The sequence below is a fragment of the Homalodisca vitripennis genome, chromosome 4 (assembly GCF_021130785.1).
Source record: "Homalodisca vitripennis isolate AUS2020 chromosome 4, UT_GWSS_2.1, whole genome shotgun sequence".
NCBI classification, from domain to species: Eukaryota; Metazoa; Arthropoda; class Insecta; order Hemiptera; family Cicadellidae; genus Homalodisca; species Homalodisca vitripennis.
The window spans coordinates 51,822,502-51,839,737 of NC_060210.1; the positions used below are offsets into that span (position 1 = coordinate 51,822,502).

The 17,236-nt window shown below is 33.7% G+C and overlaps 1 protein-coding gene across 2 annotated transcripts in view; it reads left to right on the forward strand.

Moving 5' to 3' along the window:
* The window catches only part of LOC124359309 (TLD domain-containing protein 2), a 498,415-nt gene that overhangs the window by 110,599 nt on the left and 370,580 nt on the right, over positions 1–17,236 (forward strand). The window contains exon 1 of one of the 2 annotated variants that reach the window (XM_046811946.1): positions 13,482–13,586. The exons of the other annotated variant lie outside the window; for it this stretch is intronic. The gene's annotated coding sequence lies outside the window, so the exon portion shown is untranslated. Of the gene's footprint in view, positions 1–13,481; positions 13,587–17,236 lie in introns of those variants that run through there. 2 annotated transcript variants of the gene reach the window in all.

Consider the following 17,236-nt stretch of genomic DNA (forward strand, 5'->3'; position numbering starts at 1 on the left):
CTTATGTCTAGGCTAGCAACATCCTTTAACACTTGAAGAACTCCACCTACTCCAACAGTCGTCTCCCGCTGTAGACTAGACCTATCAATCGACCCTTGCGCCCCACAATCTTGAAATTTTCTATTAGTGATGTACCGCTCCTGAACATCTATTAGATTGCCCAGATTTAAGTGACACATCGGTTTTTGCTGTACCCAGAGTGTAGGTTCAACTAGAAGGGCTTAACCAGCCAGAAGGCAACCCTCCTAGGGGGTTGTGTGACGTTATATTATTGCGTTTACCTATGTGCGGGAACGAATGGCCATTATTGTGGGTACCAGTGGTTTTCGTACTGCACCTTTCCTCCTTTGATACCCTCCATAATTCTGGCTGTATTAATAAAATTTGAACATAGCTGAAGAATTAATTACGTCTTAAATCTATATTGCTTTATCAATGTTTAATACGAAGATGGAATATACATATCTTGGATGAAGATTATTACTAAATAACAGTGAGTAACAGTGATTTTCCATATAAAAAGGCCGGTTTATCTTTTAACATTTTTTGCTTATTTTTATCCTCTTCACACTGGCCACAGACATTTGGGAAAATGTTACATAACAGAAATAGAGGGAAAGTAATACAGAACTAACTTGAAAGCAAGGCTTTAAAATTGCTGCGCTGACTCAAAATCTGAACTATCTTCAGAATAACAGAATGAATTCACATATTCTGAAGATATAATGTGGAAGACGAGTAGGTACAGTATCTGCGACGTGACCTTAGACGGATGTTGGGCACTCATGAGTAAAGCCGCTGCCATTGTACAAGTCTGTACCGGTAGTGCTTAGTCTTAGTACAAAGCCACTGATTGCTCATCTCACACCATTGTTCTCCAGAGCCATCGTGCATATACTGTACACTGGAGTTACAAACATTGCCTATATACCTTTATTTATATTTAAAAAAATGTGTATCGTGTAGTTTCTAGATGGTAGGAATGATTGTCCCAAATAACTATAATCTTCTTTGTTACCAGGTTAATTATAGTTGTACTAATCTTGTAATAATTTAATGGTTTGGTACAGAAAGATCAGAAAATGTTTTGCTCCTGTTTTAAATTACAAAACCAATCTCAGACTCACAGTGAATGTGACATCAATGTTATAAAATAATTTTCCTATCAATAATTTGAATTTACTGTAGCGTAAGAGCGACTCATATTGAACACTGCTGTCAAGATCTGATCACAGATCATAAAAGACAACGAATATTGCACTCTCGTTAAATACATTCTTTGAGACAAATCAGTAGACATCTTGTGTTTACCTTGTATCTCGTATATTGCTTTTATTGTGTTTGTCAAATCATATGTTTCCCGCTTGTACTGGTTAATGTATAGAGCACGTGAAATATTTCATTTATTGTCAATTCCTCCTTGCAAACTTTAACACTTCTAACCCAATAAATATAAAAATATAAAAAATAAACTTTTCCGTTAATTTGAAATATATCATTAATTTTAATATGCACTTGTACACTTTTGCTGTCATTCTGCAACTCTTTGTACAATAATTTTAGTAATACAGTCACAGTTTGAAAAAATGTTCACTATGTGTTGACAAAAGAGTGCTGCAACAATGCTTAAGATGCCCCTAAGGGATGAAATCGATTGCTGCAAACATTTTGAATATAATTTAAAGTCACATGAAGTCTGGTGGAAATAGATACATATAATTCATGGCTTTTTGTCAAAAAGGTAAGGAAATAATTTTTGGATATCAGTAGTTCAGACATTCAATGCATCCAGAAACCGGTAGTGCTAAAGACATAAAGAATTATGAAAGAACAAAATAAACGTATGGTTCACATGGATTTTAGTGAAGTATCTGATACTGCAAGCTAATACTTCAACAACAAAAATAGTGAATTAGAACCTGAGTGGTTCTAAGCTACTAAACTGTGTAGGACATTGGCTTCAGGTGGGTTGCCCCAAAGATGATGGACAACAATGAGTTCATCGACTTTCAGAGTCTAAGTGGTTTAGTGCCCAAAAAAGTTCAAATCTCAGACCTCTTAAGAGTTACTATGAATATCTACCGTACTGTACGCAGTGAGACTAAAGTCATTACTGAAATTGAGAAAATGAATAAATATTTTTGTTTCTTACTAATAAAAATTATGTGTTTAAGCGCGAATACACTTGGGATTGGCTCTGACCTATCAATTCCCAAAATATCGCTACATGCAATAAATAGCGCTTCAGTTACAAACAAAACTCCCGTTACGTGTGCAGTAAAAGCACAGGAAGTGCGTGCGTGTAACGCTTGTTAGGACGAGATTCCACGCCGGGTCGTGCGTGTTGCACCCCAGCTGGTTCGCACGCTTTAGCGAGCTGCGAAAATCCCCGCAGCCGAGTGAGTAATTAACGGCAACAGGTTACATTTATTCACTAAATTTTTTTATCATTTCATCACTTTCGTGTTTTAACTCGTGTTTGTGCTGGTAACCAAACCAAACACGACTTTGTGGAACATTGAAAACGATACCATTTTAAAATAAAGTAAAAACAGACCATTCTTTACTGTGGTCAATTCCAAGCTTAGTTAACTTTTGTTCTACACTTCTAATAATTTGGCAATTGTTTTCGGGTTTCTTTTGAGCATAACATTAAATACATATATGTTTTTATTAATGGTTTTACTTAAACTTATAATTGTTTCTTAATTATTTGAATTAGTTTTTAAAATCTGCAAGAATGTGTAAATCTTCTCTTATGCGCACACAGTTGAGAAAAGTGTAATATGACTTCAGCATGCCACCTTAAGCAAAAAGGGACGTATTTTTTGAATAGGTCTTAAGTTACACTCTAAACATACAGTTGAAAAACATAAATGGACGTATTTAAAATAAACTCAGTAAAACTATATAATATAGAATTTATCAGTACTTGAAACTATATTAGGATTGGAAAATGTTTATTAATTATGCTTACGAAAATTCTCAAAGTTTAGACTATATGTCTGTGAAAGTAGTTGTAAATGAAATATTATAATGTAAAGGAAATTTAAATTTCATTGCAGAAACTCAAGGTTAACCCCAATATATTAAATGCTCTCATTTCTCTTCGTATTTAAAATATAACTTTCCAGTTTTCTTGTAACTAGTTCCTGGAATTAATAAGAGGTATCTGAGAGGTGAGTCAGTACAACAAAACTGTAAACCTCTCACATCATCACTATTGTAAGTTTGAGAGGTGAGATTTGAAGAGTAAAGTGGAAAGGTGAGGGAGAGCGCAGTTCTGTCAAAGTCATTTAATTAATTTAATCTCGAGTCCCAACAGTTGCTGGTGTTGAAAGGTTGTCGATACACTGTATTGTACGGTTGGTCTCCTCTTGGAGTTTCTACAATAACACTCTTTACCTTCTTTTGTGAGTCTGTATGGTTCCTTAAGTATTGGTTTATTATTGATTCAAAGGTTTAACACAAAATGATCCAACTACTTCGTGTTCAAATGTCATTATGAATTATAATTAATTCAATTTTAATTCACTGTAGGTAAACATATGTTAAAAATATATAAAAGCTGGAAACATATTATATATCCACTGAATATTTGTGATTCCAATTTACTATTGTAACTCGCACGGAAAATAGTATAATATTCGTTTGGTATAGTATTTATAATTTATTATTATTATTTATTAATCGGGTACAACAGGCGGCGGACCTAACCTTGCTCCCCTCACTTACCCCTTAGGTTACGGTTACTATGGATGCGAATTCTGACGAAAATCTGTTCTGACGAGTACGTCCGAAACTCTCGTCAGAACAAGGCGGTTACAGTGTGCGCGTTTTCAGATCTTCTGATAGTCAGTACGTGTCAAAGCCGCCCAGCTAAATGGATGAACTCGATCAACAATATTTCGAGATATTGGAAAATAAGGCAGATGTGAAAATAATATTAAATAGCCAGAATAATTAGAAACAATGTATTTAATTGGTCAAATAAATATTATTTATTAATTATTACAAAACAATCTCATTAAAATAAAATTAGATTCACAAAATTATTGAAAATTTTATTGACATAACAGTTAACCCTAGAAATAAAACAACCTTTGTTTGATAAGAAGAATAAATTTCCTTTAAAAAAAATAGTTTTACTGAAAACCCACATTTTACGCACATTCACCATAAATTGAAATTAGGTTAAATTTAAAAAGTGAAGACGCAAAATAAGTGAAAGTAAAGTAGCAGTAACATTGGAAAAATGTAACTTCCATTTTTTAGTTTAAATCGGTTGGAGTTAAATTTGAAAAAAACGAAGCAAGGTCCTCATGTTGAGCTGTACTCAGTGGAATTGGTGCTTGTGAACGACGTTCCCAAGTATCACTCGTTGATGAACCACATGGGGAAGAACCATAGTTATGTGGTGGATGGTGGATTGGCTGTAGTCGATGTTGTCCTCCGAATCCCGACAAAAGATCCTCATCACAAAACACTTGTTGTAGCTTGGTCCTCGCAATCATTTTTCTTTCTTCCGGTATTTTTGGAAATATGGTAGTAGGCTCATAAGAAAATGTTAGTCTGAATCTTCGTTTCGGGAAGCATAATTTCTCTCCTCATGTCCCACAAACATTTGTTCTCGTACACAAGACCGAGGAATTTATCAATATCCATGGTTAATTTAAGTTAATAACTCTAAAATTCGACGCAAAGGGTGAAACAAGTTGCTGGCCGTACGAAAAAATCAAACTTATTTGATCGCTCAAATCGTTCTGACGACTTCGTGTCTTTTCTGACGCAAAGGTCGCTGCCACTGTAAACAGTATCATTAGAAAACAGGCTTTTGTTTTTTCGGACGACTTTGTACGAACTCGTCAGTGCTCGTCAGAACAGATTTTCGTCAGAATTCGCATCCATAGTAACCGTAGCCTTAGTCATCACGTCGTGCATTGCACATCCTGCTGCTCCTAGATGATAATAACTTTATCGAACTGATATTGCTTTTCAATTATTGATCTTAATATATTATTTATTTAGATTATTTTTAGCTTAAAGAGTTTGTCATTATTAAAAGAAAGATCATCCACTAAAACATTTAACACTGCAATTTTTTTGTTCATTTAACCCTTTGAGTGCCACGGGTATTTTCCGAAGGCATATGCATAAAGTGCCACGCTGTTTTTCGCATATTTGTAAGCTTTTGGGAAAAAAGCTGTTGTAAAATAACTACCAAACAGGTTTCCATCATTTTGTTGTTGTTTTTTTTCTTATTAAATGCAGAATATGATACATATCGTTACAAATAAAATTTGATTTATAAAAATATAAAACTTTCAGTATTTATAAAAAAAGTTTTTTACTTTTGTATAAAAAGTTAAGTTTTGACCTAATTTGTGTTTATACGGTATTTTTAAGATTTTTTTTTATTTATACCATGATAAAGGCCATATGTTTCTAAATAAAATCCATGTGTAATATCTTATTCTAGATTTTTAAAAACATGGCATTATATGTATTAACATAATGCTGCCCGGTACAGACATTTTATGAACTGTACTTCATTTGTCAGAGTTTAGAAATTACTTAGTAATGATGTAGTTTTCCCAATATATCTAATAAAACATTAATAAAACACAAATAAATATGATTAGTAAATTTAGAAACAAATACTTGCTAACATATTTACATAAAAGTTTATATTTACTAAATAATAACCCTAATAATATTTACACTGAAAATTCACGTTTTACGCTTGAACACAACTCAAATCATACATTACTTTTGTAAAGAAATACAGTAAAATACTGTATAAGTTACTATTTTATTTTGTATTTACTCAAATGCTTGGTTATTGGCACATAAACAACAAGAAAGGCCGTTACGCAACACGGTACTCGTCCGCTACGTCGCGTGACTGGAAGACAGAATCATCTTACAGGTACTTATCACAGCCCACTATTTTTGGACGAGTTTTCCTTATCAGAGATCAAAATAAACTTCATTATACGTTCCTTCTTCCATAATGAATCGAAAAATACTCGATGAGTCATACTTCCTATCTCCAAATCGTCTCCTAATATACACACGAATGGCCTGACATTTTCGAATAATGAAACGTTGTTCTTATAGTTTTTTATTTAATTGATTGTCGTAATAACTTGTAAATTCCAAAATAGGTTAAATAAAGTCGGTTGTTTTTAATACTGTAATTTATTTTGTCCCCGATAAGGAAAACTCGACCAAAAATAGTGGCTTCTTGATAAGTACCCAAACAACATAAGTTTCACAAATAAAATAGTAGAGAAACAACATAAAACTCGTATTTATTGATAGTTTGGAACCTATTGAATACAGCTGTCTGATTATTTGGCCAAAATAATCTTGTACTATATAAAATATTATCGAAATACGAAACGTCAAAATTGGCGATGCTGGCACTTTATGCACTTTTCGTACCGTCAAAATTAGCGACGCTGTGGCACTCAAAGGGTTAATTTGTTAGGTATTTACTTGTTTCTAAAATTTCTAAATTCAATATATTACAATTACTTTTGTTTCTTCTAAAATCCATTCTAATTATCGCCACCATAATGGCTCGGGTCTAGGCATAAACTTACTTGCCCATGTAGAGCCTAATTTCCCTAAAGGAACTGTATCTAGTACAATTTATAATATAGTTAGTCTTTTTATATTTTGTTTTCGGTTGTAATTAATACCGTCATTATGTTTTAAAATAAAATGTAATGTAAGATACATATGTTATTTAAATTGTAGTATTGGGCAATGCATATTAATTTATTTATAGTCCGATGAAAGGCGGCTGGTGTTGACCTATCGCTGCCGACCATTGGCTATGGTCACATACTAGCTATTCTTTTTAATCTCATTTAAGCCTCAGCGTCAGCTATGCCGGCTTTGAAGTGCACTGGTTTTTTAATTGTCAAAAATATGATTGGACCTCCCCGGGATTTGAACCCATGATCTCTCGGTTAGAGATCCGAGACTATAACCATTAGTCTACGGAGGAGGACAAAACTAGCTAATTGACAGTTTGACTCCAAAATATATACAAATTAAATCAACTTATATTTTTACCATATCAGCTGATAATGTTTATTTATTGCAACACATGTTGAGATGAATCTATAATTTTCCATACACGTAAAATTGGTATTAGCGTTGGACGCGGTGTGTAGATCACACCAGCCGCCATCGAACTATTTTCATACGGACTGTTCTAGTGTATCCATAATATCAACAATCAAATTAATAAAAGTTTCACACAGTGGAAGTGAACAACGATAGGAAAACAAGGCAGTGTGTTCTTGAATGCGTGCGTGCTCAGCGTGCATGGAATGGCATTCCCCTGTATTGCTTGGTTACCCTCGCGGTGGCGCGCCTCAGTTTGGAATGGCTTATAATCTCTGTAGCAACAAGGCTCTTTGCCACCCATTCATGCAACTTCGAGTAAATATCACGGGATATGACAAACACTCTAAAGGCATGCTAATTAGTTTGTTTTTCTCATTCTGTTGCTCAAACTGTTTAGCACCACCACCATAAATCGTGGCGCTTGCAATGTTTATGTTGTATTGAAACGCGATTTTAGTGGGAAATCTTCATGATCTAGTATTTTATAAAGATGGTCAAACACAACTTTTACCTTCATTTCCAAAAATTGAGGAATTATTTAAATCGAAAGAAGTAAAATTTTTAAAACGATTACCAATTGATCTTCCACTGTTCATGTATATTTTCGCTGTATTTAATGTTAGCACCAACACATCAAACATGTTTTATAATTTGTAAGTATTTAAAAGTAATGTTTACAAAAGTTATTGCTTTGACACTGTACTAATACAAAATAGGAATACCCGATTGTTTATTGTGCATTCACGCAACAAGGGTTCTATATTATTTCCAGTTTATGGTTTTGTATTATTCCAGATAATGATAAGGCTTATTTAACTTTATTTCATTTCTTCACTAGTTAACAAAGCTCGGCACCACAGGGATGTGACTGGGCGATAAGATTTAGAATGAAATTCCCTTCCTGGCTGAGAAAGATAAACATAGTAAACTATATGTGGACTCCATTACTCCTCTTCGGTATCAGCTGTGGACTACGTAACTAATCTATTGTAGGAGCTGTGGACTACATAACTTTTCTGTAGTAGCATTCGTGTTTTATTAACTACTAAGATCCACGAAGTTAGCCCCTTTCACAAAACATAAAATTGTAAAAAGAGTCTGTGGTTGGTACTTTGTTAGTGTCTATTAGTGGCTCCAATTCCCATCGTTAGTGCTCATCCCATGCTCAGCATTATTTGGAAAAACCCGAGAACGTTTCCGTTAATTATGACTTACCCACTATTTAATGATGATATCATATTTTGAAATTGGATCCAAAATTGCTTGAAAAGACTTTCATAGACCAGTGCAATTTATTACGTACATTCATTTTTGCCTCTCTTAGGAAAAACTTTGATTGGAGACACTTTACGGAGGAGATGAGAAGATATTACCACTCCTAGTAATGTGTTTTAAGAATTTGCAATACAAATACTTTCTGGGGGTATAATGTATATTTAGCAATTTTACTATGCCATTGCGCACTGCAGCAGTATATTCCAGATGAGTGGCGGTTGATATAGTGGAGTGTTTTGTGTAGTTGCTGGTATGGCAGCATGGAGTGCATTGTGTAGTTGCTGGTATGGAAGCATGGAGTGCACTGTGTAGTTGCTGGTATGGAAGCATGGAGTGCACTGTGTAGTTGCTGGTATGGAAGCATGGAGTGCACTGTGTAGTTGCTGGTATGGAAGCATGGAGTGCACTGTGTAGTTGCTGGTAGGGCAGCATGGAGTCCACTGTGTTTTTGCTGATACGACAGCATGGAGTGTATTGTGTAGTTGCTGGTATGGCAGCATGGAGTGCACTGTGTAGTTGCTGGTATGGAAGCAAAGAGTGTACTGTGTAGTTGCAGGTATGGAAGCATGGAGTGCACTATGTTGTTGCTGGTAGGGCAGCATGGAGTCCACTGTGTAGTTGTTGATACGACAGCATGGAGTGTATTGTGTAGTTGCTGGTATGGAAGCATGGAGTGCTCTGTGTTGTTGCTTATACGACATCATGGAGTGTATTGTGTAGTTGCTGGTTGGGCAGCATGGAGTCCACTGTGTAGTTGCTGATATGAAAGCATGGAGTGTATTGTGTAGTTGCTGGTATGGAAGCATGGAGTGCACTGTGTTGTTGCTTATACGACATCATGGAGTGTATTGTGTAGTTGCTGGTAGGGCAGCATGGAGTCCACTGTGTAGTTGTTGATACGAAAGCATGGAGTGTATTGTGTAGTTGCTGGTATGGAAGCATGGAGTGCTCTGTGTTGTTGCTTATATGACATCATGGAGTGTATTGTGTGGTTGCTGGTATGTTAAGATGTGGACCTATGCGCCAGATGTGCAGAGAAACGATACAGCTTGTCTTCCAAACTCCCTCTTTTGTATAATCATATTTTAAGTGAGTGTAACTTTACCATTTTTCGTAAAAAATGGGCGATGAGAATTTGAGTTGCTCTTATTAAAACCGAGTTTAAAACGTTAATTACAAGGTCACGTCCCTGTTGTCAAGAAACAAACAGGCAATGAAATATTATATTTTTAAGTTATTAGAAGAAAATGTAAATAGCACTAATTCCTCAACAAGGTTACACAGAACCAGATAAGAGTAGACGGGATTAGCAGAAGCTTAGACCTCTCAGTAACGTGAGAGAAATTTCACGTAATTGTGAGTGTACAACGATATTTCGGCGAAACTGGGAGACTTACTTCAACACATCATGACAAATCCAGACTCAGTATATGCTAAGAATTGGCAGAATGCATTTTGGAATATATGAATTCTGAACGTAATAGTACTATTACTTTCAGCTTATATTCACTAATACGATTTATTTTCGATATTTGTTATTATTTAAAAGAGCACTAACTTAATTACACATGTCACAATGCTATGATTGTGAATATCAATTTATAGTTCTGGTATTTTTAAGTTAAATTTAAATTATGTATAATGTACAGTAAGGATACGTTTTTCATTTTCCATACAGTACCTTAAATCACTTCCAGAACTGACAAAGTAGGAAAATGTTATACTAAATAGATTTTAAGTACGTAAATTTAATACTGCAATGTTCCCACCCATATCTCCAAAAGGTTGTTTGTATTTTATTATTACTTTCCGGTTCTTACTTGTACAATAAACGTTTTAAAAGAGCTTCACTCAAGTCAAACTTATCTTGCCAACTTGACATTAGCAATTCATCCCATCCACTAATGTATTTCAGAAGCTGGAACTTCCTTCTGCCCGAAAACTTTATAATTAATTCAAGTGTCGTCACTGAAGCAAAAGAGGGAGAGCTGTCTCGTCGTGAACACAACAGTTCTCGCCAAGAAATTGCATTATTGTAGAAACTCTATAAACTATGTAAAACTGTATAAACCTCCCCTAATAATTCATTGACTGTAAAAGACCGGTTTTAAGTTATTATAAATACAAATTTCACCGTAATCTAATTTGATGTATTCCAAATTACAAATTTGCCAAATAATTTAGGAGTGTAAAAGTACGATATTATTGTTATTATATTTCAGAGATTTGTAGCTTTAATATTTTTATTTCATTTACGAGTGTATACGATTTTATTAAAATTAATTACCCTGGAAAAGCCGCCCTTACTTAGGGAATTATTCCTTAGGTTTTTTTTTTTTTTTAAGGAGAAGCCTATCCTCTGTTTAGACTTATTCGGCCCGTCCTCATGGCCCTCTGGCCTATGTGAATATATTATCAAACCGAACAAGGGGGAGTTTGATAAGATAAAAAAAATATGGAATCTTGTTAGATGTTCGATATTTTTTATGTTTATTAGAAGAAATACACATAATCTTGATTGTATTCCATCCTATAAATATTCATAGGTACTAGCAGTTACCCGTGCTTTCACACGCAATTCTTAAAACCGAAAGTGGTAGCCTACTTAGTGAAAGCATTAATGATTTGATATTCTGAAGCCATATGATATGTTTTATCAGAAGTTACCATATATCATTTACTTATTGTTTCAGAATCCATGGTTTAAGAGATTAAAAGTTTAAACTAGTTTAACTGGTCCCAGTTAAGATTTTTTTATACAAAAGTTTTTTATACATATAGATCTCAAAAAACCAAATTTGGCCAAAAAGCGTCAACTTCCGTTTGTTTAAAGTCACTTTCTGTCTAAGGTATTTTCAGTGCCATAGTTGAGTTTGCCTTTTGCCACGATCTAGAAAATATATTCCAATAAAAACCAACTTCGATCAAAAGGCGAATTTCTGCTCTTTTTATTTACTTCCTGTATAAGATATTTCAAATTCCATAGTTAGTTATAATTTGTCTTTTGTCCCGAAAAAGAAAAAACATTTACGTATATATATATATATATATATATATATATATATATATATATATATATATATATATATATATATATATATATATATAAAACTTACGTGCGACTGAAAAGTTACTGCGGCCAAAAAGAGTAAATTCTGGCCGTTTAAATTCTCTTCTACTATAATTTATGTATGTTTCCACAATTGATATTGCTCTCATCAAGTAAATATGTACATATATTGGTTTTTAATACATACTTGTGTCAAAAAGCGTTTACTATTTGCTCCATTAGTCTACTTCCGGTCTAAGATGCGAAGTGCCAAGTGTTTGCCTTTTTGTCCCAATGAAAACATGTTGTATAGTTACGTACGACTAAAGTTACTGTGTCCAAAAAGTGTAAATTCACTGGCGGTCTGATTTATTTACGGTTCCACAGTTGAGATTATGTTGTTACGCCGTGTAAGAAAATAACTACAAGTATGGGTTTCGTAAACCGACTTAGATTAAAAAGCACCTGCTTTACAGGTCTATGACATTTCTAATGTTGTAATTCAATTTTATTTTTTACGACGGTCAAAATAATATATGCAGACGTAAGCTTAAAAAACTACTTCGGTAAAAAATATGTACTTACATTGATTGTGTTCTACTTCCGGTATAAGGAGAAGAGTATGCCATCCCTTTGTTTTCCCTTAGCTACAGTAAAAATCTCTTACACAGTGTGAATGGAGCCAGTTTCGGGCACCCTACATGCAAACATCCACAGCTTTGTTCATGCCGGCAGGTAATATAACAGCGTTTAAATAGTATTTCCAATGCATTAAATGGTTTAAATTCGTAAGTGTTTCAGTATTTAGTAAAGGTTACATAGTATCTAGGTCTTTGCATTCTGAATTAACTACTGGTAAAGCAGTCTATATTAAATATTATCTCAAATTTAAATATACACAAATGTTTCTGTATATTCGGTGAACTTCAGCTGATAGTGTCAACAGCTTTTTAATGTCAGATACAATATACAATAAGAATTTTACATTGATATTAAGGAGTAAAACTCAAGGTCGTTTGGACTCAGTATATTTTCAAGTCGCCTCTGACAAATGTCAATAATAGAATAGAGCTCGCCTTGCACCAATTCTCCCACCTCCAAAGGTTAGTGAATCTCTGATTAGCACAGTTCGTTCCAATCTCTCATTACACTCTCCTTGCTCAAGATGATTTAATATTAAACCACTAACCATCTGGCACATTAATGTTACAGATACCACCATGGAAAACATTACTTCAAGTCATATTCAAGTTACTAAAATGTGCAATAAGGTGTGTAATCTGATCTGAAACATGTTTGGCTGAGCATTAGGGAAGGAGGCTGACGAAATATCCCTCCTGCCAGTCTGGCAGTCAGTTAGCAGGAAAATTCAAAAAGGAAATGATTTCTAAACTTGAAATTTGCATGACATTTATCTCTGTATAGCCGATATCAAGCTCGATTATGCATATATGTCCACTAAATCTGGCTGAGCGTTAGCAGAGTTTATAAATCAGAGGCTTATCTCGAGAACGCATTGAATTATACACTTGAAATGCAATTTGATCATAGGTAAGATCGAGATACATGAAGGTTTATAGGATATCGCTCATTCTAGCCCTAGTAAATTCTAGCAATATAAACTTGCAATGATGCTTCTGACATTCAAGAGGCCTAAATCCACGACTCATCGAATTTTGCAAACTATTTTGCATGTCTATGTGTTGAGCTGCTGACTAATTCTTGAATCCGAGAGAAAACCATTTTCATATTTTTATACTTTTACTGTACTTGTGACTCAACTGACAGTAAGAGTCAGTCAGGCAACTGTTGGCGCACGGTTGTAAACTGCTAAATTCCTCGCAACGAGGATGTCTTTATGGCACTGTGTCTATTGACATAACCTACTTGTGTCTAAGTACATCTCTGTTATCACGTCAAACAAGCCTCATCTCTGCGAGCTTACTCGGATCTGTGGAAAACTACCGAGTAAGTTAGTGCGAATAGAATCGGGAGAGAGACTACCACGTGACGCGGCGGTGCGGCGGTGGCGTGCCGGTTTTAGTGCAGTTTATTTCTGTTACTGTGTTGTTTTCGCACCATAGGTTAGTCACGTGATATTTTAATCACACATGATAAGGTAATCATACAATTATTTCATAAACAATCGTAAATTATGATTTGTTTTATTTGGTAAACTGTGGCATTTTGTAAAACGATTATCTTTGTAGAATAATTACAGTTTTCTGTTGTTATTAATGAAACAGTTTTGAATTTTATTAGTTTCAGCAGCACTATTATTAAATAAAATCAGTTTTAGACATATCTATTCAATAGCCTTTATCCTGTTATAAAACTGTTTGTGTAAAATCTATCATAATTCATTATTGTTTTGGACTTCTTACGGCATACTCAAGTTATATACATACCCAGCGAATTATAATACATATTTTTTAGATTTTTTAATTGTGACTTCATAATTAAACTGATTTTACTAAATGAAGTTTTCATTTTAAAATTTGTGCCTCTTAAAGCCATTGCTTTAAAGTGAGAATTTACAACAGTTGTTTTTACATATCACAGGTGTTTTACATACTTCTGAGAGACGTGCATAAAAACATAAAACAAGTGAACATTCATTTATAGAATATTTTAAAATATGGTAGCAAAAATCCAATATGAGTGGGACTTTTTCTTTTAAGTCTACCTATACTAGTTACACATATTAGTGATTATTTAAGGTAATATGAATGCATATCTTGTTCTATGGCTATCCCAAAAAACCAATTAAAGTTCTCGGAATCAGGGAAACTGTAGCACTATCACAAACTAAATTCGTAGCAAATTATTAATACTAGTGCTCATTATTGTAACGGATTGTTGAATACGACTCCGTATGAAAAATAAAGGCTAGTGGCACTCCTCTTGCGCGTTGGTGGTATGAGGGCAGTATAAAAGTGTATACTACAATAAATAAATGTAAGATGACACATCGCAATGCTGCGGAGCACTTGAGAGTGATAGTGAGATTTTGCACTAAAACGAGAAATATCGTTGGATCTTCGATTGTTGACATTAGGAACAGATGGTGTGCCGAAAATGGACCTGAACACGTTGGGCTTAAAATAGGAAGGTTACGGTAAAACAATGTTATTAAGGAAAATATATTGAGGCACTATTTGATTGCACATAACATACTTGGTCGCATGTGTCCCACATTCACGGGCCAAAAATAACTGTGGGTGTGCCAAAGCCATCGTTGTGATTTTTCCTATGAAGTTTAACGCATAGTCTTAAAATTTATTGGACTCGAATATTATTCTGAATTTACATAATAAACTTGACTTCGACCCGTTTTCATAAATAACACTGTCAAGAAACCTCGTTATTGTACTTAAACTGTCTCGTATTTTTCTGTTTTGTAGGCTAGTACAAGTAATAATATGCTTTAATTTTTATTGTTCGGTTTTAACACTATTATCATAGAATGTTTGCTTTTCCTACGATAGTTAAAATCATGAGAATTTTTTTATAGAATTAAAAGAAATTCACAACTTTTTGCCTTTTATATAAACTAAACTATATATTATATTTTATTAAATGTGTTATATTGTATTATCAGTAAACACTCCTTGTAAATTAGATGTGTGGGTTTCAACGAAAACTCTCAATAAATTAAGCACAAAATATATTCTATTATTCCTAATACATTCATTAGGGTAGATGAGTCCTAATATATTCTTCAAAAAACCGAAGTAAAATATTATTCTATAATTCTATAACAAGTTTTATAATTTTATAAGCTTCTGTTGCTAATATTACTAATCATTCCAAACAAAAAACGTTTGGTCGAGAAATGTGAATTTTAACCGCTAGCCGCCATTTTGTAATTTTTATAAAAATTCTAATATCTCTAGAATTAGTAAAGCTACGGATACCACACTTTGCATATAAGAGAAAATTTAAACAAATAATCGTGTGATTTTCTTTAATACTGAAATGGCGCCTGTTAAAAATGATCAAAGTTGAATACAAAAAATAAACCAGCATAGTTATAAAAATGTTCAAGGTACCAGCTATTTAGTATTTTTTATAAAAATTCCAACGGTACTCTTCTCAACAAAATCTGTCAACGCACAAATGAGCAACGATCATTTTTGAGGTACGCCTCCACAAACCGAGAGCAACACAGTTAGTGGTACCAGCTACTCTTTCTTTTAATTTACTAATTATTCTCTTAATTGTTTATACTTCTATTGTTTTTTTTTTAATAAAAAGTACAAAATGGCGGTTAACAGCTATGCGACACATTTCTCGACCTATGTTTATAGTACTCTTTTTGTTTGGAATGATGAACATAGAAGGTTGTGATATCCTTTTGTGAACACATTGTATTTTAAAATTTAATATAGTAGCTTAAAATCTATAATAGTGGTTAATTAATACTTAATATGTTAACCTGAAAGAAATTTTTCATTATTGATCATTTAAAAATTTAATTAGCTTTAAGTAAGAAAATAACTGAAAATATCTTGTGAACATACTGTTCATCATGATGCCAACGTGTATTTGGAGAAATATATTAGTTAAAATATCACATGAAGATATACCTTCACAAATAATATACTTTTATCATACTTTCATACAAAAAATGCTTGGGTTATATCTTGCTATGGAAGAAAACTTAAAGAAAAAGCATGGCTATATAAAACAGAATTGTAGGTAATTGTGCGTACAGTCAAGCTTACATTCATTCAGAATACTGCTGACGACAGTTGGCTGCTGCGGCAACTGCTGAGGAAAGCGTCAACAGATTAAACTTCACACTTCATTGGGGAAACTGAATCAATCCCGCAAAAACTTCCCCGACAGATAGACATCCAAACAAGAGTTCCTCTTCTGTCTGTAATAGATCAGGTTTACAGCTGACGAGATCTTGTTCATTCGTCTCGTTTTTGTGAGAAATAAGCGTCTGTTACTTTTAATAAAATATACCTTACAATATTTATATTTTTAGAATAATATTCTGTAGCTTACCAGTTGCTAGAATCAAAATATATGTGCGGTTTAGAATACAACATTCACTCGAATAACTAATTTTACACAATTTTAGAACATAAATTATGTATGTATATATATATATATCTTATATATATAAAAATCTTGAGTCACGATGTATGTTGCCAATAAACTCCAAAACGACTGAACCAATTTCAATAAAATTTCACATGTATCCGTAATTTAGTCTAACTTAGAAGATAGGATAGTTATTATCTGAATTATTCGCTTATGTCGTGAATATAAACGAATAAAATGAAGAAAAGTTTTCAAAGCGCCTGCACATTATAACCTGCAATTACGAGATAGATACGTATATTAAACAGTGAAACACTATTTGAAGGCGCTAAGTTATGATGTATAATTGTCTAAACTAAATTTTTGGTTGAACTTAAAGGTTGAGTGGTAGACCACTTTGTAATAAAATACATTATGCATGTACAATACATTTTTGACATATTTTCTTGATCGTGACATCAAGGTAAAATCTACATCGGGGTTGGAAATATAATTTACTTCAACCAGAAATGCTCATACGCGGGCAAAACTTACGAAAAGCGTGCGAAGCCGCGGGAAACAGCTAGTATATATATATATAATTTCAATAAACATTGAATCACAAAAAGTACTTGTTCCGCCGGTACTCGAACCCTGATCTCTCACTTGCCGGGTGAATGTTTTATCATTACACCACAGAGCCCTTACTTTTTACGATTCGATTATTTTGTATTG